Below are 25,334 nucleotides of genomic sequence, written 5' to 3'. Positions count from 1 at the left end.
TGGTGACAATACACGCGTACGATACTGATAACTTGCAGAAAAAGAAAGTGCACTACAAGGGAACGCATGCAATACATAATACCGCAGTTGCGTTATCGCAGGTACTGTAAAATAGAATCAGCGGAGTAAGACATGGAAAAGTATCACCATAATTGTGTTGAATGAGTGAATAAGCTTCCAAATTGTTGCGCTCAAATGAGCAAAGCCGACTGCAACACACCTCGTCAGCACAGTTATGTTGTAGATAGAAGAAAGTCGTCATTGAAATGTTGTTGTGTGCCTATTGAGTTTGTGTTGCTTCCGGTAGCTTTTTTTCTTGAGAAGCGAATGAATGTCATGCATGATTTTTTGGGAGGGAGGCTCGAAGTCGCACGTCTGCAAGGACCGTTATTTGAGACGCGTGTCAAGTGTTGCCTTTATATAGTGGCGTGCCTAGTACACAAATCTCCAAGAGCAAAGAAACCTAAACCAACGTAAGCACAACGTGGGACCAAATCGGTCGTACGTTGGACAGCGTTGACCTCACGTACAGCTAACACAAGCCCAGTTACGGTGTTGCTTAGGTGAATGAGCTTTACTTAGTCGCAACGCCACGCCTGCCTCTAGCAGGCCAAATCTTCAGCTCGCATCTCGGTTAGTTGCATACAATCAGTCCTACACACTATCGAAAGCAAATTTTACGAAATTCTTATTTAACAAAATAGTTTCCGTCTTCCCCACCCATATTAATCGAAAGACTAATGCATTGAATATTTCCGAGAAACGAAGCTTCGGGGGAAACCTGCATGGGTAAACATTGGGGAAATGCAAGCATGCTGGTGTCAAGGATATATATATATATATATATATATATATATATATATATATATATATATATATATATATATATATATATATATATATATATATATATATATACGTCGTTGATTTGTTAAGATGGTTTGCTACATCTGGTGAATGAATACAAAACACGCTCAACGCGCTCGCTGTCTACGATTACGTGGGTATAAGTGCGTACGCAGGTAAAGACTAGGTTTTTTTTTCTCTTGCTCTCGAACAAAATAATATTATTCGCATAGGCGTTACACAAGATTTTTATTTCACAATACTCTCAATTTCCTAATATTCTCTCTCTCGGGTCTCATCGACTTCGCCAAATCGAGATCCAACTAATCTCTAGCTACACGAGGGAGCCTAGCGAGCGGGTCGTACAACTTTATGGAACCTCCCTGCCAGAAATACTCGCATGTACTTACGCGGGCTCACCGAAGTGAGTCAAGCGATCGGCGGCAGGTTCAAGTTCCTTACCTTACACGTGTTCTACGAGTGTATATATATGTATATATATATACGCCCCGCCGAGAGATGATACACACTCCTCAGAGGCTCTGGGGCTCGGGGGGGGGGGGGGTAGTGCCGCCATCAAGATTCTCGATTTCGGTTCAACTTATCCCGTAATAGCGTTCCCTGGGTTCTAGCAGCAGAGGTTAATGAATCAGCTCTGACCCCCTCCCCACGACCCCCGCCGCGAGCCACGGGGTTAAAACTAATCGTCGCCGATTAAAGGCCTCTCTCTTCTGCCGAGTTCTTCGCCCGAAGAAGCGGCGGCGGGAGGAGACGAGATGATTGCTGCGGGGTCCGCGAGGGGGAGCACGTGTTATACGTATATAGGTTGCATGCAGTCCGGAGGGGAGTTTGAAGAAACGGCTGCAGCTGGTCGAGAAAAGGATATCGTGCGGCAAACCGTTATTTCCGTACAGTGAACACTGTTTCGCCCTTGTAAGAAATGGAACTCGGGCGGCGTGCGAAGTCTCCGTGGATTTCGGGAAAGTTGCTTTCGCTTCTCGTGGATTCGCCCTGTTTGTCATATGAAAGTCTGCGAACCACATGTATAAAACAAAAGTTTCGGGTGATTTATATTTCACTTGTACTAGCTTCTAAACAGGTCAAAGCTCACAGTTGACAAGCTGACAAAGGCTGGAAGTGCGTAAGCTAAGACATTCTGTAAATTTTACAGCGAAACTTCCCGTCCACTCTCTACATGCGAGGACAAAACAAAAATGCGTGAGTGTAGACTATGCGGCGTCCAGTTCGAGAAGTTTTACACGGCCCAATCTCGGCCGCGAAATGATGTCATCATATCTTTCACGCCATGAAAGTTTTCATCGAGAAGCCATGGCTGCTTGGCGATTGCATGTATTATTGCGCAGATTATCCGTAATATTCTATTTCCCATCAACGGAAAATCTAAGCCGAAGGCCACAAAACCTCAATAGGAACACACCATAACTGCCGTAGCGAATTTTGCAAAGAATACGCTGTAACGATAAAGGGAGTAGCCGATGACTCCTTTTGTAAAGCAGCAATTCCTTAATGCCAACCTGCTCCTCGCTTTCCCTTTCCTGTCAAATGTATGTATGTTTTCAGAACAAATAATGATAATCATTCCTTGATCCGTATTTAACCCCCTTTTAGATGGCTATAAAGAAATACCCGATGTAGTCTGTTAACTTTGTGCCTGGGCTATAGAGCAGAGTTTGGGTACATACACTCGTTAGTGGAGCAAGACGACGTTGACACCACACTGCACGTAAGTATAAAAGGACACGTCACAAGATTCAGATATATGTGTACACGGGTTCACTATAGATATAGACGTTTCTGGGCGATTTCGTTGAGAGCTTCGCTGCCTCGCGACGGGGATTGACGGCCGGGAGGCGAAAGGTCTCGCTTGATTTCGATCGTCGCAAACGCAAGGCGATGAGTTAGGTCGAGGAGTATCTCGCTCAACGAAGCCCGCCAAGCCCCGCACGACCCTTCCCTGCTGCGATGATGATGCACGGGAACAGAAAGGTGAACTCCGGGTCTACAGCCGTCGTCACCTCCGCCCCCCCCCCCACCCCAACCTTCCACAGCCAAACCTATCGCACGCACACACTCCGTGAAAGATGATTCCGTGCGGCGGAAAAGAGTTTAAATGCGAGGGCAGACGATCTTGGTTGAAAAAAAGATACGCGTGTGCTGACACATCCAAAGAGCCGAGAGTGCTCCTCTTGCCTCCCCCGCATGGTTATGCGTATCGCTTTTGTTATTAGATCCTTCGCCGGAGCCCATAATGGTTGGGTGTCGGCGACTCGTCGAGACCGGGCTCCACTGAGGGAAGGGGACGGGAACGGAAGTTTCACGCGACTCGATTAATGCCGGGGGAAGTACGGGTTGATCGCGCGTTTTTACTCGTGGTGAGGTAAGTGTGCGCTTCAAACAGTATACTTCCCTTACGAAGCAACGCTTGCGAACGTTGAACCCGGCGAAGTTCCGGGATGGGTGTCAGTTTGCGTGGCGCGGAATAGAAGCCAGCGTATCGGTCGCCATGTATGTGGTCACTTACTTAGTTATTTCTTCTGTTTCAGTTCACAGTGTTTCTGTGAAAATAATAAATTATGTGGTTTTACGTGCCAGAACCACTTTCTCATTATGAGGCACGCCGTAGTAGAGGACTCCGGAAATTTCGACTACCTGGGGATCGTTAACGTGCACCTAAATCTAAGTACGCGGGTGTTTTCGCCTCCATCGAAATGCGGCTACCGTGGCCGGGATTCGATCCCGCGACCTCGTGCTCAGCAGCCCAACACCACAGCCACTGAGCAACCATGGCGGGTGTAAGAATCTGAATTACATGCTGTTGTATATCTGAAAATGCCTTAAGGCTACAACAAGTCAACAGAAAGGCAACAAATGTTTCATTTGACAACGACTTTGGTAAGGCATGGAATGCCGGGAATGACTAATTTACTTTCGAGGCATGCGGAAGGGCAGAGACGAAGACTGAATCCTGTAACGCCACCTTCCGCGTTGGGTCAGTGGTAAGGGCGTTCTACTACTAAACACGAGGTCACGGGATCGAATCTGTAATCGTGCTGGAAGCGTTACGACGGGGGCTGAATGCAAGAAACCTGCGCGTACTAATGTCTTCGAGGCTAGTCAGCGATGTGCGGATGGCCGAAATGGTTGCAGCACTTACAAAACTCATCATTGAAATAGCGTTGTGTTTCTACACTGATTTCTGTTACCTTCCACTGATTTTCTCTTGAGATGCTATTGAACATCGTACATGATTTCTTTTGTAAGGAGGAGTTCTGCACTACAGTGTTCTTCCCCAGCTTCAAACCCGCGAGAGCAGGCCTTGGAACGCTGAGTCCCGTGGTTCAATTGGAACTCGATTCCTCTTGCTGCAGCTTCGACAATTGGACCGCGAAGGACAGACACGCTGACCCTTCATTATAGGACATGGAATCTAGCTACAAGTGTTTAGTTTAACGGTGCGGCAATCAATGAAATGTCTACATACACGAATGTGCAGGTCACCTAACGAATTGCTTTTTTTTAGCGAACACGCTGAAATAAACCAGATATCACAACCAAGTGGATCGACCGTTCTTTTGGCCTGGTTCAACACATTCACAGATCGGACTAAACTATCTGCTCAGCCATGCACATGGGAATTCGTTAAAGAAAAGAAAAAGAAAACTAGCCCGTGTTGCGTGTATGTGTTTCTTTTTTTTCTTCCTTTAGCTCGAGTCGGGAATTTTGCGACAGTTTAAAGAAATATGATTTAATGGTAAAGTGCTACAAGCTTTGTCACCTTCCCGTTTGCGCACCAATAAAAAGAAGACTGGAATTTCATTGCCGCGCACCGTCGGAGCTGTTTCTATAAAAACAGATATGTGGCGCACTGAGAGCACGCAACACAATCCACTGGCTTCAGCGTGATGCGTCTTCGCTGGTGACATCTCGCCGAGACGATGGGAAGGTGGCTGCGCTTCCCTACTCGAGCTATAGACCTTGGTCTTTGCTCAGCTTTTCACTCGGACGTGAAAAATCTTGCGCGGCCCGCTGGGCCGTATATCCTGCATCCCGGGAGAGAGGAGGTGCCCCCTTCGTTATCGCATACACGCGTATACCGCAATTTCACGGTTAAAACCCGCACCCTTACTATCGCGGTCGAAGCACTGGGGGGGGGGGGGGGAGGAAGGTCTCACCAACGATTGGATTTTTGAACGCATTGCAGTCGGCCTCAGTTGATACCATCGCTAACAGTTTGGAGTAGTTTTGCTTGAGTGTATAACAGTATGTGGACAGCATCGATGAACACCACGTTTGGGCAGGGTGCATCTACGATGTTGTAGTTCGCAGGGAAGCTTTGCGTCTTCGTTTCACATTCTTAAAGGATACTATAGGTTGTTGGATGTGCCAGTGGCACACTCTTGAGGGTGACGCTGCAAGACAGGCTCAGGTAGAACGATTACCGGCCACGGTCGAAAGGTTAAGCATGCCTGTTGTTACGGCCGACCGACACCACTACCACATGACGGCGGCAGCGACATCTAAAGCGATAGCGATAAAGAATGGAGCTAAAGAATGCAAAGATAAAGAATTCTAGGGAAAAAAACAAGAATTTGCTTTGAAATGAATGGCACTCTCGGGCGAAGGGCGAAACCGTAATGGTGACAGCAAAGTCTAGCGTTGCGTTTGAACTACCCGGACAGTGTTCTAACTACACTGTACAATATTTTACACCCTTAAAGTGTAAACAGGGTGTAAGTAATCAGTACGTCGCGCAGTTACACCCTTTTCGGGTGTAGGAGTTGGACTTATACACAGATTTACTCCATTTTACACTTTTAAGGGAGTAAATTACTTTGCCGTGTACACGCGGGTGCAACTAATTTACGCGAGTGCGCCGAAATTTTCTAGCACCCTTAAAAGCCTGAACACGCCGTGCAGGGCCTGTAATGACATCACACAGCTGCCACTGCACTGCGCTGCCTGTAAGGAGCGGCGCCAGTAAATTGGAATCACTTTTCAGATCGTGGTCAATAATATAGTTTTTATAATATAGTTTTTAATAGTCGCAGATGATTTAAGATAAAAGATATCCGTTGAGACAGAACTGTTTCACTACTTTTCATTTGCGTTCTGCAGTTTTCGAAAATTCTGAGGGATAATTCAGTCGAGAACGTATAAGACCTGGTTTCACTAACTTTGGCAGTCGAGTAGCGAAAGCACCTATACCTAAGATACGCGGTACTAGATAAAAACACGTAGCATACACGTACGCATCTACATATATGGAGCGTCACGGCAAACAATTCACCTGGTCTGGTCCGTGTAATCGGTATCGCAATAAAAGTGAGGACGTATTATACGGGTATATACACGGTAGGCGACAACGCTACCGCAGCCTCCCCAGGAAGTGTCGCGCGAGTCCCCGCACTTGCCGCGCGGGGGGCCTGTGCAAACGGCATCCTCGAAAAAAGCGAGGTAGAGGGAAGGGGGAGGGTTATGAAGAAGGCTTCTTGACGGCAGCCGTTATACCTGAGCACACACATAAGTCAAGGCGGCCAAGAAAGCACACGCGCTCTTTAAAGAGGGCCGTGTCGTGTGTGTCAATACGGGCGAGCGTATGCGCCTGGAGCCAAAGCACGCCTTGCACGGCCCTGGAGGAAAATAAGCGCCGTATACGTTAGCGTTGCGGAGTTTGTATGTTCGTTATAAATTGCGCGTCGATGAAAATGTCTGAGGCAGCTTGTTATGGGACCAGAAGTCAACAGATAATCAAGCTGTGATAATAGAGTGTACAGGGGAAGTTGTTCGAATGTGCCGAGGAACACGGATGGAGCTCTTCGCCACTTCTTTATCCCGAGTGCGAGCAAACGCAAGTGCAATTACACTTCGTCTAAGCGACTCGCGAAAACTCGCTGCAGGCCTGATTTCTTTGTTTTCGCAATGTGGGATCGCGCGAGTAGCTCGGCGTGGAAGCGCACGGAGATTGCATGTATATGCCCTGAGAAACGCGGTCTGCATCTGCAAGGCTAATCACACCAGTAGCCTACAACCACCCAACTCAACACAACTCAACACAACTCAACACATCTCAACACAACTCAACGCGGTCTATAGCACGGACGTATAGAGGGGAGGGACCGGCTTGACAATGTCCGTCACTTGTCCGTCCCCAAAGAGACACTAAGGCATTGCGTGACAAGGCGAACTGTATGCATAAGACAAAAAAAAAACGAAAGCGCAGTCAACGTGCAGGCGTGTACACCGTGTATCGTAGGACGCGACCTGGTGCCTGCGGCGGGGGGCCTTCGCGTCTCGTCCTCGTCGCCGAAGGTTGATGCCGTGCAGGAGCGTCCCTCCCCCGCAGGGGTGGTTCTTTTTTGTTGTTGTTCTTGTTTTTTTTCACGCACAAAGCGAACGTTATCGACACTTGGCCCATTATCCGCCGCCGATAAAAACGTGTGAAACCAATTAGGCGACTCCGGGCGTCGTGGCACGTATAGCCGTCCGGCGCACCGGAGAACATGAAAGAGAGCAAATAATCGAGCTTGGCGACGATTCAAGGTCGCGAGCGCAGCAGTTAAGGCGAGTGCCCGGCGCACATTAACACTGTCGCCTCCCCCGCACCCGCGATTGCGGATAAAGGAAAATGGGAACGTGACAAAGTGGGACCGTAGGCCGGCCTGAGCTCCTGTATATGTCCTGAGCCCTATGTACCCATGCACTGCGTCTCTGGAACGCTGCGTTTGTCCGCGGCCTCTTCTTCCTTCTTTCTTTTCAAAAAGACAAAATATGAGGGACTTTGGTGGAAGAGAAGCGGTTAGGCATGCGTGGTTCGCAATTTGGTTCGGAACTTTTTTTTTTTTTTTTGCCGAGGCGACACGCTTGGATTGCCGACGCCAATGCCGGATTTCTTGCGACGCGGGCTCCTTAACGCTGTCGCGTTAAAATTGTACGCTGTACATTGCATGCTCATGTGACTGCGCCCTTCGCGCTATCGTTAAGAAACACCGACCAGCCCAGCAACAAGTTTTGCCCCTGTACTCTCATTGCCCTCAGGGTGATGACAGTTATGTGGGGAATGTGATTAACGTCGTCCTCAGGTTTGCGTATATCTTCGCTGCTCGATTGGGGTAATTAAAGTAGGGGGATCTATGCAGTAAGAATGGCGTGTAGATCGCGGATACGACGAAGAGTCGGCGCCATGATTATGTAGACTAATGAACGTGGCCTTCGGGTCACTTCGTCCGCTTGTGCATGCTATGCACGCTATGTGGATGATGCACTATATGTGACAACCAAAAGATAAAGCGGGAAAGAAACTGGTGAACAGATTTAACTATATATGATAAAGGATGTCATTTAGCTATAGTCATTCAAGGCTATCACAAGTAAACAGATATAACTGTATATGATAAAGGATGTCATTTAGCTATAGTCATTCAAGGCTATCACAAGTTGCAGTTGTTGCTTTCCTTTGTTTTCTTCTACGCTCCCACTTCGCAACTTAGAAAGTGCTCGTACCCGAACGTTTACCGGTATATGTAACAGGTAAAGGTACTGCAGTCAGCTTTATTTTATTATTTTATTTGGGGAGTATTTGCCGCAAGCTATTTGTAGAACCATCCCAAGCATGTTTACGTGTTACGCAAACATCAGGCGCGTTTTCGCATAGATGCGTAAGAAATCAGTCAGGCACATGCACTTAAGATTATCTATCTATCTATCTATCTATCTATCTATCTATCTATCTATCTATCTATCTATCTATCTATCTATCTATCTATCTATCTATCTATCTATCTATCTATCTATCTATCTATCTATCTATCTATCTATCTATCTATCTATCTATCTATCTATCTATCTATCTATCTATCTATCTATCTATCTATCTATCTATCTATCTATCTATCTATCTATCTATCTATCTATCTATCTATCTATGGTACCACATGCAGACCAAAGTCGAGTGACGAGTACGTACCTTCTCAAGTGCCCGTCACAGTCTCATGGATGAGCGGCCACAGGAAGACATCAGACGATGCGGTCTGCGATGTAAACAGAGAAAGGAGACTCTTGTAAATTTTCATAATTGACGGCTGAAATAGCTGTCACACTTTGCGAAAATAAATTTACGTCTCGTTTTCACATTTAGTGAATTCGCGTCACTGCATGCACGAACCTATAGGTTATACCGGTTATTTTACTTGGGAAACGCCAGCCTAAGCGCCGCAGAAAGCTTCCTCGCGGATATCTCTTTCCTTTTCTTAAAAAAAAAAGATATTGCGTCATAAAACTAGAGATGATTGCCCCTTTTCCTGATCACGCTCTGTTACCGCAGCTCTCGCCATTGAAAGGATCCAGTTGTACCCATTATGAATCTTCCAGACTGGTTCTTTTTGTTGTTGTTGTTGTTGTAGCCCTATGTAGGAAAGTACACATACACAATACTGTCCACCGTAAAGAACGAGGTCTGCGATTTGAATACCTATGGGGAGCCTCGGGAGTTTTCAACTGTGTTCTAATTCAAACGACACCGAAGTTCAATTAATTACATCGACCTCAGTTTTGAACCGTTTCATCTATAGACAGACAGCGAAAGTATGCACAGGTAATACCGTATATCTATCTATCTATCTATCTATCTATCTATCTATCTATCTATCTATCTATCTATCTATCTATCTATCTATCTATCTATCTATCTATCTATCTATCTATCTGTCTCTCTGTCTGTCTGTCTGTCTGTCTGTCTGTCTGTCTGTCTGTCTGTCTGTCTGTCTGTCTGTCTATCTATCTATCTATCTATCTATCTATCTATCTATCTATCTATCTATCTATCTATCTATCTATCTATCTGTCTCTCTGTCTGTCTGTCTGTCTGTCTATCTATCTATCTATCTATCTATCTATCTATCTATCTATCTATCTATCTATCTATCTATCTATCTATCTATCTATCTATCTATCTATCTATCTATCTATCTATCTATATTCCTTTTCTACATTTCTCCTACTTTTTTCTGCCTCAAAGAAAACCGAAATACACATACATCGACCCGGTCTTGAAAGAGCTCTGTAACCGCAGACGTATTCTAGAGGTTTAATTGTCGACGTATCCAAGACGTAGCAGGCCCGCCTCCTAGAGAAACGTCACGAGGGGGCGAGGCTCAAACAGGAAAGACGAACCCGTATAGTTCGCGTCAGCGCTCGGGAGACGAGCGACGCCGGTGAGAGAGAGAAGGAGCACGTCGTCCTTCCTCTTGGAGGAGATTGCGCCGGCCCCACAAAAAAGTTCCCAGGCCACTTGACGCGCCCACTCAGCCCTATCTGTCAAGGGGTTCGCACGCCATATATATATATAAGGCCGGATCCCCGTCGTCGCCGAAGGAACACGTCAATCAGCGTTAGTCAAGACGCGGGATTGGATCCATTGGCCCCGCAGCCGCAAGAACAACACGTCATCAGCAGCCGGGGCAGCACTATGGGATTGACAATACAGTAAGCGAAAGTGTCGCTGATCGCAGAACAGAGTTCGTTCTGACGTTGCGAGCGCATCGCCGACTGCTTCTGTTCTCTTCCGAGACTGTTAAACATTACTTTAGTTTTCTGCAGATTAATTTTTAGACCCACCCTTCTGCTTTGCCTCTCCAGGTCAGTGAGCATGCATTGCAATTGGTCTCCTGAGTTACTAAGCTTCGCTTGAGCTCGGCATCGAAGTCCTGCCCTAATAAAAGTGAATTCACACGTCGTGCATGTATATAGTTCTGGCTTGGATTTTTATACGGATTTGTCGTTTCGGCTGTATAAAGTACCAGTATGCTCGCTTTCTACGGACAAAAGTAGTTGGCCTATTTTCTTCGATATGTTGCGATTCATTAACTTCAGAACAGGAAGTTTGCAGAAGGAAAGCCTAAAGACATATTAGTCGGTAAAAAAAAAAGTATAAAATAGGAGCTATCGAACAGCGGAACTTCCGAATTGAATTTAATGTGAATATTATGGAAAAGTTAATACGGCGAATGAGTTCTACGCAGCTTCAACGATCAAAACAGACAATTTCACTCGGAACGCATGCACAGGCGTCGGTCAGGAACGAACAAAACAGTGTCAGTGTGCGACGCCTGAAACTATATATATATATATATATATATATATATATATATATATATATATATATATATATATATATATATATATATATATATATATATATAACAGGGTAGATGCAGCGGTAAATGCGGGAGAAATGCGTCAGCATTACGCCGCCCGCGGCTCTTTGAGGTCCCGGATCCATGAGTTAAACCGTGCACCTTCACCACGTTGCAAAGCGTTGTTCAGGAGCTCACACGACCACACGTCCTCCCTCTTCGAAGCGCAACTGACAGTGGTATATATATATATATATATATATATATATATATATATATATATATATATATATATATATATATATATATATATATATATATATATATATATATACATATATATATATATATATATATATATATATATATATATATATATATATATATGCTTTTTTCCACTTTGACACTAATAATGATCGCACTAAAGAAAGGAAGTGACAGTCGCGTGTTCTACAAGCACACACAGCGTCGGCCGGCCTGTCCTGCAAGAGACGCCCCTGCGGGAAACACGACAGCCAGCCGGAATTTCGCGATGCGCTTTGCGAGGCCGCGTGATCGGTTGTCTCCTGCGGAAGCAGCGCGTAAGAACCTCGAGGCTGGAAAGGCCCCCTGAAGGCGACTGCACGGGCAAACGCGTTCCGGCGTGTTGCCTTGCGCCGGCGAAACGAGCGTTCCTTCGATGTGTCACGCTGCGTGGCGACTCGTGACATCTTGTAGGCTGCACCCGCCGTGGTTGCTCAGTGGCTATGGTGTTGGGCTGCTGAGCACGAGGTCGCGGGATCGAATCCCGGCCGCGGCAGCCGCATTTCGATGGGGGCGAAATGCGAAAACACCCGTGTGCTTAGATTTAGGTGCACGTTAAAGAACTCCAGGTGGTCAAAATTTCCGGAGTCCTCCACTACGGCGTGCCTCATAATCAGAAAGTGATTTTGGCACCTTAAACCCCATAATTTAATTTTTTGTAGGGTGCAGAGTTCTCGAATGACGTCAATGCCTTAATTCGCCTTTGATGCTGTGGTCTATTCCTTGCGACAAATCGCTGTAATAAAAGAAAGGAAGTGACGATCATACATGATGTCAGTTGCGAAGAGCTGCACCTGCATCTGAATCAATGACGATAGATTGGTGGTTCCGGAGAGACGGACAGATGGATTCATACACGGATGGACGTTGTGGGCATCTCTTTTAAAGCCCGGTGGTGTCACATGCCACAAAGCCCCTTCCTATTCATCCAGCTAATAGTGCCTCGAGCCAACCTTAAGAAGAAAGAAAGAATTCTTTTTTTCGAAACCATGTGTAACATAGCAGCGGCAGCGTAGCTGCCGTCATGTAAGAAGGGAGACGTTGACGACCCAGTGGTTAGCCGAGAACAACGCACAGGTGTTTAATGCACGTATATATAAAGCGAAAGGGGAAAGGGAAAAGGTGGAGTGAACATAGAAAAAGAACTTGGCGCCTGCGCATTGACAGCGCGCACATGACGCGGCGGTTTGATACCATATTTTACAACACCATGGAAGTTGCAACTTCTATGGTTTTGAACAGTATAGGTTCTTGAAGTGATTTACACGTAGAGACCACAGGTGTTCAAGGCTTAGACTGGGCGTTGTGGAAATGGTAGCTCATTCCAGGCTAAAAGAAAAATGGAGAATTCTTAAGCGTACGAACTTTCTCCTTCAAAAGCTCAGCAAACTGGCACGAATACTGAAACAGCACCGGTAACGAGTGGCACTTTCGAGAGAAGACTGCCTGCACTTTATCGTGAAGCCAGAACATTCAGGCCCCGGAGTGGCTCTGCATATTGACACGTGTACTTATCTTTATCGGGCAACCACGTTTCTACAAAGCTCGTAGTTCCCGCAGCAGTTTTTGCTTGCACACAGTAAAACATTTAAACAGTAAACCGCAGCCTCCGCATTTCAAAAGCGGCGGCTGCAGAAACATCCCACGTTCTGCAGCTGTAGCACAGAAAGCACAGTTTTGACTCCACGGGCATTGTAACAAAGGTTCGGTGCCCCTGAAAGCTTTCCGAAACATCTTGTAGCGTTAGCTTTATTCGCAGTCATATGTACGCACGCGCGATCAAAATATGTGTGCGGGCCAGGGGTTCTAAAAATATACAACCCCGAATTTCCTCTCTGAAAAGGCATCGAGGAAATTCTGTTTAAGACCTGAAACTGGACATTGCATTAAGACTTCGCATTACAAACATCACAGCGAATTTGTCGGTTTAAGCTGGCCTCGCTGAGCTCCCAAGAAATAAGTATTTTTTTTTCTTTTTTTTTGCATTTGCCGATACCAATCACATAGAAAAAGAAACACACCTTTGGAGACATAAGGGTAGATATAAGACGGGGAAGGAAAGAGGACAATGTGTATGAAAATAATCTGTCAGCACAAACGCGATGAAAGGGGTTGACAGCGACGACAGCCAGGCCTCACCCTCCATATGCCAGCATTACAGACTCGAACTCAGTTCTCTAAGACATTACTGTAATGTGGAAAGTTGGGCTAGTTGGGTCATTAACCACAATACCTTGCTGGTGAAGCCGCGCACTGACACGGACACAGCCAAGACACACAGCGAGTGTCGTCATTTCTTGCGCGTATTCACTGTGTGCGTGTCAGTGCGCTGCTTCACCAGCAAGGTATGAAGACACAACTGCTTTGCTCAGTAAAGCCGAGGAACAGAAGAAACAGAAATAGATCAAGAAACAGCACCTTGCCGCGAATCCATGGTTCCTGCCAGCACCGTTCGGTAGACGCGAATAGCATCGCCCCTACACACACACACAAGGCGTTTCGCTGTCGGGCGCACATGCAAAGCCGGAGGCGATGAAACGTCGCTACGCGGGCTTTCCTTCGCAACCAGGAACTGCGGGGCGGCCGAGACACGGGACCGGAAGCGCGGCTCCTCCTTCGATCGCTCTCGCTCCTCGAGACGCAGCGTTTCCATGTGGGACGCAATGCGGCGGCGAAACGCATATACGGAGATAATACTGCGAGAACGGATTAAGGAGAACACTGCAGTCGATCGGCTCCGCATGTGTGCGCGTCGTGTTTAATCTCTCAACGGAGTGAGTGAGTGAGTGAGTGAGTGAGTGAGTGAGTGAGAGGGTGAGTGAGTGAGTGAGTGAGTGAGTGAGTGAGTGAGTGAGTGAGTGAGTGAGTGAGTGAGTGAGTGAGTGAGTGAGTGAGTGCATGAACCCGTAGCTGGACAAGTGACCGAGTGAGAGAGTGAACGGGTATGCGTCAATGTGAGTGAATAAGCGAGAGAATCGGTGCATAAACGTTCGTGGAACAAGTGACTGGGTGAGTGAGCGAGGGAGCGAATGAATGAGTATGGCAAGAAAGGAGGGCAGGAGGGAAGGAGAGAGAGCGAGAGGGTTAGTGAAGGAGTGGTTGAAACGGCGAGTTAGTCAGGCAGTCAGTGAACTGCCAACTGCGACTTACGGAGTAATTGACTGGTTGACTGAGCGAGAGAGCGGGCGAATGAGTGAGAGGGCCGTCAAATGTGCTAGCGAACGAGTAACCGAATGGGAGAATGAGGTAAAGTTGCAGTCTCACCCGAAAGGTGAAGTATTCACGGCGACAGCGAACTACTACTTCAGGAAGTAAGGCTGGGAAATATCATTCGCAGTAAACATAATTCGCTTACTAACTAAAACGTTTACTATCTAAAATGCGTCACGCGCCCGACCACGCACAGGAACACAGTTCACTTGATGACCGCGAGTACTCACAGCCACGGCGCTGGCGCGATGAGCTGCTCTAACCGGAAGTTCGTATATTTGTCCCAATGAGAACTCTTCATACTGCCGCTCCTTATGCACTACTTCAACAGTGCCGCGTCTCAGAAAAGCTCAGCAGATCACGTGACCTTCAGCACTCGGCGCGCGGGCAGTGCGGTCCCGGCGGGCTGGGTCGCGCGATCCGCGCATGCGCTGTTGTGATCGTGACAGCACGGCGTCGACAACGGCGACGGCGTGAGCGCGCCTCGAGTGTCCCTATAATTGCTACCGCAATAGAATGAGTGCGTGAGCGAACTATAGCGAGCCATCCAATACGATGCCACTCGAGGTCTATGAATTTCGCGGTGCTTTTATTCTAACTAGACAAATGCACTCTGTCGCTGACCATGCCTAATAATGGCCTAATAGTAAACATTTGGGGACGTAGCTCATGGAGGCACTGCAGCAAGTGCGTGCAGGTAGGTTTGATAATCAAAGTGATTAATGATGTGAGTCACCACGGGCAGACAGTTACGGAGCAGCTATATAACAGTTTCTTTGTTTTTGTTTTTTTTTATATCTCCACATGCCGCACTGAACTCGTAAAAACGTTTCCGCCGAAAGACAGAGCTCCACCGCCGAGCCACATTCACGCTCGAAAGGAGATCATATCGAAACAGCAACTAAAGAGCTAGCTTCCCTCTCTTCTGCTTTCTTTTTCCCCCTTATTCTGTTTTTCTTTCATTCCATTTCGTTTTGTTCGGCTCTTCGCTCGGCTTCTTTAGCAAGTGGCAAAAGCAAAGTTTGCAGCTTGCTCTGCCGGTCGTTGGCACCAGCGCGAGCACATACACACACACGCGCATCTATACACCCGACAGAGGTATACAGAAAGAACGCAGACAGGCACATCCGCAGCTCGGGGAAAAAATAAAATGCGGCCTGCACCCTCCGCGGAACGCAAGCAGGCGTAACACAGCGAGAGCCACAAGTGGGTTCGGTTTACACGGACGCATGCGCAGAGCGGCCGTCGTCGAAGCTTACGGTGAACGCTGCGTGGCGGCGTCTGTTCGTGCGAAGTTGCGATCAAGTGGTTTCCTGCGGTCGCCGCGCCACATCGTGTACACGTTTCCCGAGACACAAGTTCGGTGAACGGATCGTGCCAGCTGCGCTGATTATGCGTATAATAAGCTTCGTCATTAGTATACGACGCACGTGATTACGATCTGTAGATCACCACGTGCGCGCCTAATACAGACTCTATTGTGTATATAAGGGGTCGTCGTACAAGTCGCTTGGTTTCTCTTTTCTGTAAAAATAAAGATAGTCATTGAACTATAGGGTTTTACGTGCCAAAACCACGACCTGATTATGAGGCACGCCGTAGTGGGGGACTCCGGAAATTTCGACCACCTGGGGTTCTTTAACGTGCACCTAAATCTAAGCACACGGGTGCTTTCGCATTTCGCCCCCATCGAAATGCGGCCGCCGTGGCCGGGATTCGATCCCGCGACCTCGTGCTCAGCAGCCCAACACCATAGCCACAAATCAACTACGGTATAGGTCTTCTTCTCTGTGTGCGCGCGCTTTGGGATACCCCGCAGATGCCCCCTATATGAAAGAGCAGACAGAGTAAAATCGAGTACTTCAAGACGTCTCATATACGCTTCTCTGCATGCTTTCTTCACAGACGTCCTGTCCTTTTGGCTGTAGGTGATGCCCATATGGTGCGCTTATAAGATGATTTGGCCGTTTTCCTTTCTTTTTTCTGTTGTTGCTTAGTTTGCGTTGTGACATTAGCTTCGAACGTGCAACAGCCAAAAAGTTCTCGAGTACTATAGTCGGTTCTCTCGCAATTAGACTATAAGACGCGTTACGAAGTGAAATCGTTCGAACGCGAGCGAAAATAGGATGGGAAATTGGATACTCCGGAACGTCACTTTGAGCAATATTTCTTTATTTTTAGATTTAGTGAATAGAATGAACGATTGGTCACCAGTAGGGACTTTCCAGATTTTACGAAATCCTCAATATAACGGAATCATTCCGTGCCCCCTCAAGCGCCGTCGGATGGGCGATGATTGAACTCTCTAGCGGATATAATATGCGTAGCCTGTTGATTCTCAAGGATGTCGAATATTGTACTTATATATAGTTGAAGGCTTTGAGTGGGGCAGGACGTAATACCTTCCAAAAATGATACCTGATACTGTGTTGTCTTCTTGACACAAAGACACTTGAAGGCAGCAGAAAGTTTGTAGAAATAGAGCTCGGTTTCTGTGCATACAACGACTTCCGTAAAGGATCTTTAAGGCTATAGGCAATCGCAGTTTTTTTGTCTGTTTGCGTTTGCTCGCGTGAGTGAGGGCTTACTTAATATGCCGACAAACTGATATAGTGCTGGCAACGCTGCCTTATGCATACTTTATAGCCTATAAAGTGCAGGCGTAGTTTCACGCATAAACTGAGGCCGGCTACGACGAAATACTTTTCATCAGTGGCGCAATATAAAATGCTGCACGTTCACACAACACACTGCTGTGCCGTTCAATAGGCCTATACTATTCCAGGACTCACTTTTATGCGAAGCATACTAGCCGCACAACCACGCTCTTCCTTGATGCGCCGCGCGCGGCCGCGTAGCTGCCATATGACGTCATAACAGCTGCAAAGGCGGAGGCTCAACTCGTGCGCTCGCTTGCGGCCGCGTAGCTACATAGCTGGGTCTCAGCTCGTGCGCTCGCCTGCATGAGTTGTTTCTTCGTCTAGCCGAACCAAATGTAGCCAAGCAGCAGCAGTTCACCAGGCTAAACAGTGGTTCAACAACCAAAATAATAGGCTAGTATGCTTCGCATCCTGGGCTTAACCTTAGCTAAACCACAGCCATTTTTTTTTTGTTTTCCAAGTTTCGCTCCGCTCTCCTTTCCGCCTCCTAACCGCTCCATAACAACTCCGCAGCAAAGCGGCAGTTCCGTGACCAATCATTAGCTCGTTATGCAAACTATATACACGCGGGCCAGCCGCCGATTTTTATGTCGCGGCAAATAGACAAGCATCCCAGATGCATCGTTATAATGTATCACAGTAGGTGTGACACGGCCGTCTAGAAGGAGGGCTTTGACTCGGGAAGGAGGGGGGGGGGGGGGGGAGTTGCGAAGTATACGTGCATACACGCGCGCATGCGCACAAGGTTCCCGCGCGATATGCGCGACACGGAATAAGCTTGATGCGTGCGGCTGCATTCTTCACTCCGTGAACTATCGGTGTGTACACGGCCTATTTTGCCTACACTACGGTTGTTATTCGTTGTTGTTCCCTGTCGTCGTTGTTCCTGCATAATGAAGTCGTTGGCCAACGGGGGGGGGGGGGGGGGGGGAGGAACTGCGCCAGCCGCTTCAGCAGCTAATTGCGCGTTAATAGACGTTTCGGCTCGCACCGGCATTTGGAAAGAGATTACGCGCGCCACACCTGAGCCCTGCATAATATGACGGCGTAAAAATTACACACGCGCAGGTTTTAGTAGCGTGTGCGCTTTCGCACAAAACGAACATATTTATATCGACCGCTCCTCCGTTCCAGCGACTCGTTGTTTGTTGTTTTCCTCTTCGATCCGCGACAGCTTCCTTGTCAGCGAGGACAGTAGTGCAGGGCTATATAGCGCATGCGTTTGAGCACGCGTTGACAGAAAGTACACAATGGAGGCATTGTTCGGTGCTAATAAATCAAGGGCGCGTATACTTATAAGTCATCTGGGGGCGTATACACGGGTGATGCGGCGGCAGTAAAAGAAGGAAACCCCCGGTGACGAGGCCGATACGGAACGACGCCTATCGATAGACAGACAGGTCTATTTATCTGAAGGTGGGGAGATGTATTCCACCAATAGGCGCCGCCGATGGAGCTCCTCCAAAAACATTGAAGCTTCGACAGCATCTCTATATGGCGTAATCGTGGAAGAAACAAAGTATGGAAAAGATAGAGTGTTGGATTATCCACATACATGCGTACACTTGCCACTGTATAGATTACAATGAAACTTCGATTTAACGAGATCGATAGGAAGCCAGAATTAATTCGTTAAATTAATTAATTAAATTATGGGGTTTTACATGCCAAAACCACATGCTGATGATGAGGCACGCCGTAGTGGAGGACTCCAGAAATTTCGACCACCTGGGGTTCTTTAACGTGCACCTAAATCTAAGCACACGGGTGTTTTCGCATTTCGCCCCCATCGAAATGCGGCCGCCGTGGCCGGGATTCGATCCCGCGACCTCGTGCTCAGCAGCTCAACACCATAGCCACTGAGCAACCACGGCGGGTAATTAATTCGTTAAATCGAGAACATTCTTTTTTACGATACCATGTTTATTCAGGGGGGAAATAATTGTTTTCCCTCCGTACGAACTTGTCGTGAACTCTTAATGCCGTTCTACGTAATCTTCAAAAGGAAAGTGGAACATTTGTGCAAATATGTGCAACTTATTATTTGGAACCTGTGTAGAACGAGATCAGGATGTTACACTTTGTGAAATTTAAGTGGAATGATATGAAGAGTGATACGCTGCTATAAAGCTTCTGTATATCGGCTGCGAAGTTCACTTCGTTGCTTCGAATCCGTTAACGCATTAGGCTCTGTGAATATGTGTCGAGGAATCGGGACAGCTGCGTAAAATCGAAAATCCTCACAATATCGGGATTCGTTAAATCGAGGTTTGCCTGTGCGTGTAACCTATAGTCTCAGGATCAGTTACTTCGGCTATACATTTGCGCTACTTGAATGGCGAAGGTTCGACGCGCCATAGAGAGCGTATACGACATATACGTAAAAAAATATGTGGCTAGTGATATAATTGCTTTTTTGCGACGCCTTCCTGTGTTCACTGGTAAAAGAAATAATCATTGAAGCTTAAGAAAATGTGTACCCCTATGCAGGTCATTTGACAAGGAACGTCAGACACACCAAAGGCCATTCATTATACATGCGCAGTTTGCAAATGAAAAGCATCAATATTTTCAGTTTTTTTTTTTTCAGATGTTCGGCGAAGCGAAATAATCGCTTGTGTATTGAGCAGTATATGGGGACGAGGTTTACGAGAGAGACGTCAAGGTAGGTTAGAGGTATGGCATCAGTAAACAAAGTATGATCTGGCTGCTGCAGTCACGGTGAATTTAGAACAGCAATGTACGTTCCACTTGGCTGATGCCTACCGCAATCACCTTCATATTGTTCCAGATAGCACAGTTTGCCGCATGACGTAGACCCGGAACAAAGAACGTCGTATTTCAAATTGCACTCTCGTTTGAAGAAGCAATGCCGCTAATGGGCTGGCTCACTGCACAGTCATTACCGATAGTCAGTCATATATTGGCACTGAGACTGAGAAAGCAGAAAAAAAAATTGCCGCAGCATGAAATCAGTCGGAAGAGAACTTGTCATAGGACAAGGAAGGATGTATGCACTTGAAGACAAGCAGGGTAATGGCATGTGCAATTTCGATGACATAGTAAAAGCAACAGAATAATTCCATACTGACTTGTATAGTACCCAGAGCAGCCATGATACCTCCATTCGAAGCAGCAACGAACAGGTTACAGAGGCTCCTCCTATAACTAGCGATGAAGTTAGAAGGGCCTTGCAAGACATGAAACGGGGAAAATTGGCAGGAGAAGATGGAATAACAGTCGATTTAATCAAAGGTGGAGGAGACATCATGCTTGAAAAGCTGGCGGCCCTCTATACGAACTGTCTCATGTCTGCAAGGGTCCCAGAGAACTGGAAGAATGCCAACATTATACTAATACAGAAAACGGGAGACGCTAAATAATTGAACAATTATAGGCCCATTAGTTTACTTCCAATGTTGTATAAAATATTTACCAAGATAATGTTCAATAAAATAAGGGCAACCCTGGAATTTCGACAACCAAGAAAACAGGCTTGCTTCAGGAACGGATACGTTACAGTGGATCATATCCATGTCGCCAATCAGGCAATCGAGAAATCCGCAGAGTGCAATCAGCCTTTCTATATAGCCTTCATAGATTACGAAAAGGCATTTGATTCAGTAAAGATACTAGCAGTCATAGAGGCATTACGTAATCAAGGAGTACAGGAAGCTCGCGCAAATAACTTGGAAAATATCTACAGAGATTCCACAGCTACCTTAATTCTCCTGAAGAAAACTAGAAAGATACCTATAAAGAAAGGAATCAGACAGGGAGACACAATCTCTCCAACGCTATTCACTGCATGCTTGGAAGAAGTATTCAAGCTATTAAACTGGGAAGGCTTGGGAGTAAGGATCAACGGCGAATATCTCGGTAACCTTCGGTTTGCAGATGACATCGTCCTGTTCAGCAACACTTGGGACGAGTTACAACAAATTATTGAGGACCTTAAAAGAGAAGGTTCAAGAGTGGGGTTGAAGATTAATATGCAGAAGGCGAATATAATGTTCAATAGCCTGGCAAGGGAACAAGAATTCAGGATCGCCAGTCAGCCTCTACAGAGTCTGTACAGGAGTACGTTTATCTAAAAACCCTACTCATGAGAATCAAATTTACAGAAGAAAAAAGTTCACAGTCACTTTAGCATACGCTAAAGATAACGAAGGAGAAAGCCTTCGCGCTAACGAGGCATTCAATAAATTACTTGACATTCTCATTCGAATGCATTGTTACTTCCTATTACCTGTCTCTCCCCAAAGATCATGGGCTCCAGTGCCCTAAAACTTCTATATTAATTAACTGTGCCTTAATTAACCACACCTTAATTAACACCAAAGGCCGTGAGTTCGACTCCCCATTTATAGTGCCACTTAATCTTTGTGCCATAACGTCGGACGGTCAATTTTTCGATAACGCCGTACAACGGGTTTTACGACCCATGAGGCACTTTAAGCTTCCGCCTTAATAAAAATGGGTCGGAGTGCCTACGGCAGGCATTACCCAAATCCTGACTGGGAGCTCACCACTGTCACTGAAAAGAAAAGTGTATTATTGCGATCTACCGTTGCCAACACATGGGGCAGAAACTTGGAGGTCAACCAATAATTTCGAGAACCAGTTAAGGACCTCGAAAAGAGTGACGGAACGACAAATGTTAAGAGTAACGTTAAGACATATATGAAGAGAGCGGTGTGAATCAGAGAGAAAACGGGGAAATCCAATATTCCAGTTGAGAAAGAAAATGGACCTTGGCAGACCGCGTAACGCGTAGTGTAGATAACCGGTGGACCATTTGAGTTACAGTATGGGTGTCGAGGGAAGGGAAGCGCTGTCGAGGACGGCAGGAAACTAGGTCGGGTGATGAAATTACAGGAAGTTTACAGTCGCAAGTTGGAATCAGCTAGCGCAAGACAGGGGTAATTGGAGAGCGCAGGGAGAGGCCCTTATCCTGCAGGTGAACATAAAGAGATGATGGTGATATAGGCTGATGGCACGGAACGTCCCAAGTGTGTGTGTGTGTGTGTGTGTGTGTGTGTGTGTGTGTGTGTGTGTGTGTGTGTGTGTGTGTGTGTGTGTGTGTGTGTGTGCGTGCGTGCGTGCGTGCGTGCGTGCGTGCGTGCGTGCGTGTGTGTGTGTGTGTGTGTGTGTGTGTGTGTGTGTGTGTGTGTGTGTGTGTGTGTGTGTGTGTGCGTGCGCGTGCGTGCGTGCGTGTGTGTGTGTGTGTGTGTGTGTGTGTGTGTGTGTGTGTGTGTGTGTGTGTGTGTGTGTGTGTGTGTGTGTGTGTGTGTGTGTGTGTGTGTGTGTGGAGGGTAGTGGGTGTGGAGGGTAGTGGGGATGAGGGATAGAAGGTCAATCAGCAGTGAACGGCATATATCGCAGGCACGTTGCGTAGAGCAAACATTGCTTGACCTTCGCATTTCGATAACGTATAGTTTCGCGCGGACATCTTGCACGAGATAAGAGCTAATATCAGCCTCGGAAGTTTTACAGAGTCGGATAACGCAGAACGACTCGCTGACTATGTCATAGAGCAAATGTCCACGTTTAGACAACGCTGCGAAAAAAAAAAACGAAGCGAGAGGAGGGAGTTGCGCGGTTGATTTACAAGACTCTGGGAGCGCAGTCATGGGTGGCTTCCGAAGAGAGGTCCCCCTACGTGTATAACGTCACTATCAGCACTGATTGAGGTCGCTGGGCTTATTACGACCGACAATTACTCAAACGACGAGAGCAACTCCGGTGCCCATCACGGTGGTTTTATCTCTTCTGAAGCGGCCGCAAGTATAAGTACATATATGACCACGTATAAATAGAAGTCGACTTAGGCAATTTCCTCACCAAATGCAGCGTCAGCCAGGCCACGCTTGTTCACCAAATTAGACACGGAACGCGGAACTGAAGTTGCCGCAGGAGTCTGATGATCGCTAAATGACTATAGAGGACAATGCAACATCGCGATAAGAGGTCTGCTGCAAGATATCCACGCCCGCATTGAAGTATATGACCCACCATACTGCAACTCGCACGCAATGTTGTACTCGTGTAGACATCCCGTCATGTATATATTGACCTTACGTGTAATATACATACATATGCACGTATATATATTCTAACGAAGAAGAGGGACAATATACGGAGTCATCCTACCCAGCGCTTTGCTGGGGGAACGCTGCTTGCGCTATGTATATATATATATATATAGAAAAAGGGAGGAGGGAAACCGAGGGGGCTCGATTTTTAATTTTGTTAATCATGGTCATATAAAGCCAACAGGCAAGGAAGCCAAGGCAAGTATCGGGGGAATTAGCTGTGGTTGAAATGGAAATGTACAAAACAATAAAGATAAATGAAAGTGGACGTGTCGCTGGTGGGAGTCGAACCCACAAGCTCCTTCTTACGCGTGCCTTGCACTATACCAGTTCTGCTACGTTGACGGCCATGAATTCGTCCGCTAACTTGGGTACTTATTGTTTACTAGATCTATAGTCTCGGGAGTTACCTGGGAAGTGTTAGCCAGCGCCACACAGAGCTATGGTGGGCGGATGTGGAACATCCTTTTTGCCCGATGGCGTCACCTATCACGTGAACTTTGGAGAGCAAGCACGTGGCCAAAGTACCCTCGTATGCTACCTAATGGCATCACATTGCTCCGCGTCCTCATCGATCCCACGTCGCTCTGGTGGAGGTACGGGGTATTCTTCAAAATTGGCACATCTTCGCGGAGCAGCACCACCAAGAAATACACCTTATCAGTCATCAAAGAAAAATTGGCTGAGGCTTAGCTTGGTTAAGCCCAGTCAGATGCGAAGCATATTGGTGGCTAAACTTGGTAATAACTTGTCGCCGAGCCGCATACTGAGCACGTTGCTTGGCCAGACGTTCTTCCCGCTCTTCATCAGTCTCTGTAGCACGCCGCAACCTTCGCTTCTCATTCCAACGAGCAGCTCTGTCTCCAGGAGGCATCTCACCTCGTGAGTGTCTAGCAGAGGCAAGCGCAGCTGCTCATATACCGCCGCGACGCCGCGAGCGACGGCGCGAGTTGGAGCCCCGTTTCTCCTCTGTCGTGACGTCACGGTGTCACGTGGTCAGCCTTGAAGGCGACACCGCCGCGCCTGAGAGAGAGAGTAAACGTTTATTGCAACAGAGACTGTTTGGTAAGGTGGGTGGAGCCCCTTCTCCAGGGCCCCACTGGTTACAGCGGCTCGCCGGGCCTGGTCAAGCGTCGCCAGTTGGGCTGGGTTGAGCTCTAGTAATATGCTTCGCATAAAACCAACAACGTCTTCTTCGTCACCACGCTTAGCCCAAAAACGCGCGCTACTTCAACCTCGTCCTCACTGGCACATACCCGCAGCAACATAGCTGTGCCAAATATAGTTGCGCCATTTCCCACTTTAGAAAATATCATCGTCCCTATATGGTAGAGCCTTGGAAAACAGCGATAAATAAAACTGCGCAGTCTTGTCAGTCTTCATAGTACGGCTTCATACGAAGCACGTGAACGACCCCGGGTAAATGCCGTCGGCGCTTTCAACAGTGAGAGCCTTCTGGAACAACTTCGTGTAGTTGACGTCACTCATGCGTCGGAGAACTATGTAGAGCCCGAAGTATTTTCGCAGGAACTTTTCAGCGAGCTGACGAATAGGTGTCCAGACCCACACTTCGTCGCCGATGTTGTATGTTACGGGTCTGTGCCGAAGACTGCAGCGTCTGGCGTCACAGTCCCCTTCTACGTGGATTCGCAGACGCGCAAGCTGCCTATATATAGCGTGCTCGTTGTACGATCTCTTCAGAATCCCGTCTCGTTGTCATCAGATTCATCAGGGAGCACTGCGTCTCATCGTCATCATCATCATCATCATCATCAGCAGCAGCAGCAGCAGCAGCAGCAGCAGCAGCAGCAGCAGCAGCAGCAGCAGCAGCAGCCTGGTTACGCCCACTGCAGGGCAAAGACCTCTCCCATACTTCTCCAACAACCCCGGTCATGTACTAATTGTGGCCATGTCGTCCCTGCAAACTTCTTAATCTCATCCGCCCACCTAACTTTCTGCCGCCCCCTGCTACGCTTCCCTTCCCTTGGGATCCAGTCCGTAACCCTTAATGACCATCGGTTATCTTCCCTCCTCATTACATGTCCTGCGCATGCCCATTTCTTTTTCTT

At 47.2% G+C, this 25,334-nt stretch overlaps 1 protein-coding gene across 3 annotated transcripts in view; it reads right to left on the bottom strand.

Moving 5' to 3' along the window:
- The window catches only part of pros (homeobox protein prospero), a 250,832-nt gene that overhangs the window by 153,574 nt on the left and 71,924 nt on the right, over positions 1-25,334 (bottom strand). For all 3 annotated transcript variants that reach the window (XM_065436662.1, XM_065436663.2, XM_070521903.1), the window contains exon 2: positions 8,831-8,894. The gene's annotated coding sequence lies outside the window, so the exon portion shown is untranslated. The remainder of the gene's footprint in view (positions 1-8,830; positions 8,895-25,334) is intronic.

Source organism: Dermacentor albipictus, chromosome 7 (assembly GCF_038994185.2).
Source record: "Dermacentor albipictus isolate Rhodes 1998 colony chromosome 7, USDA_Dalb.pri_finalv2, whole genome shotgun sequence".
In the NCBI taxonomy this organism is placed as follows: Eukaryota; Metazoa; Arthropoda; class Arachnida; order Ixodida; family Ixodidae; genus Dermacentor; species Dermacentor albipictus.
This window is presented reverse-complemented; position numbering and strand designations above follow the sequence as displayed.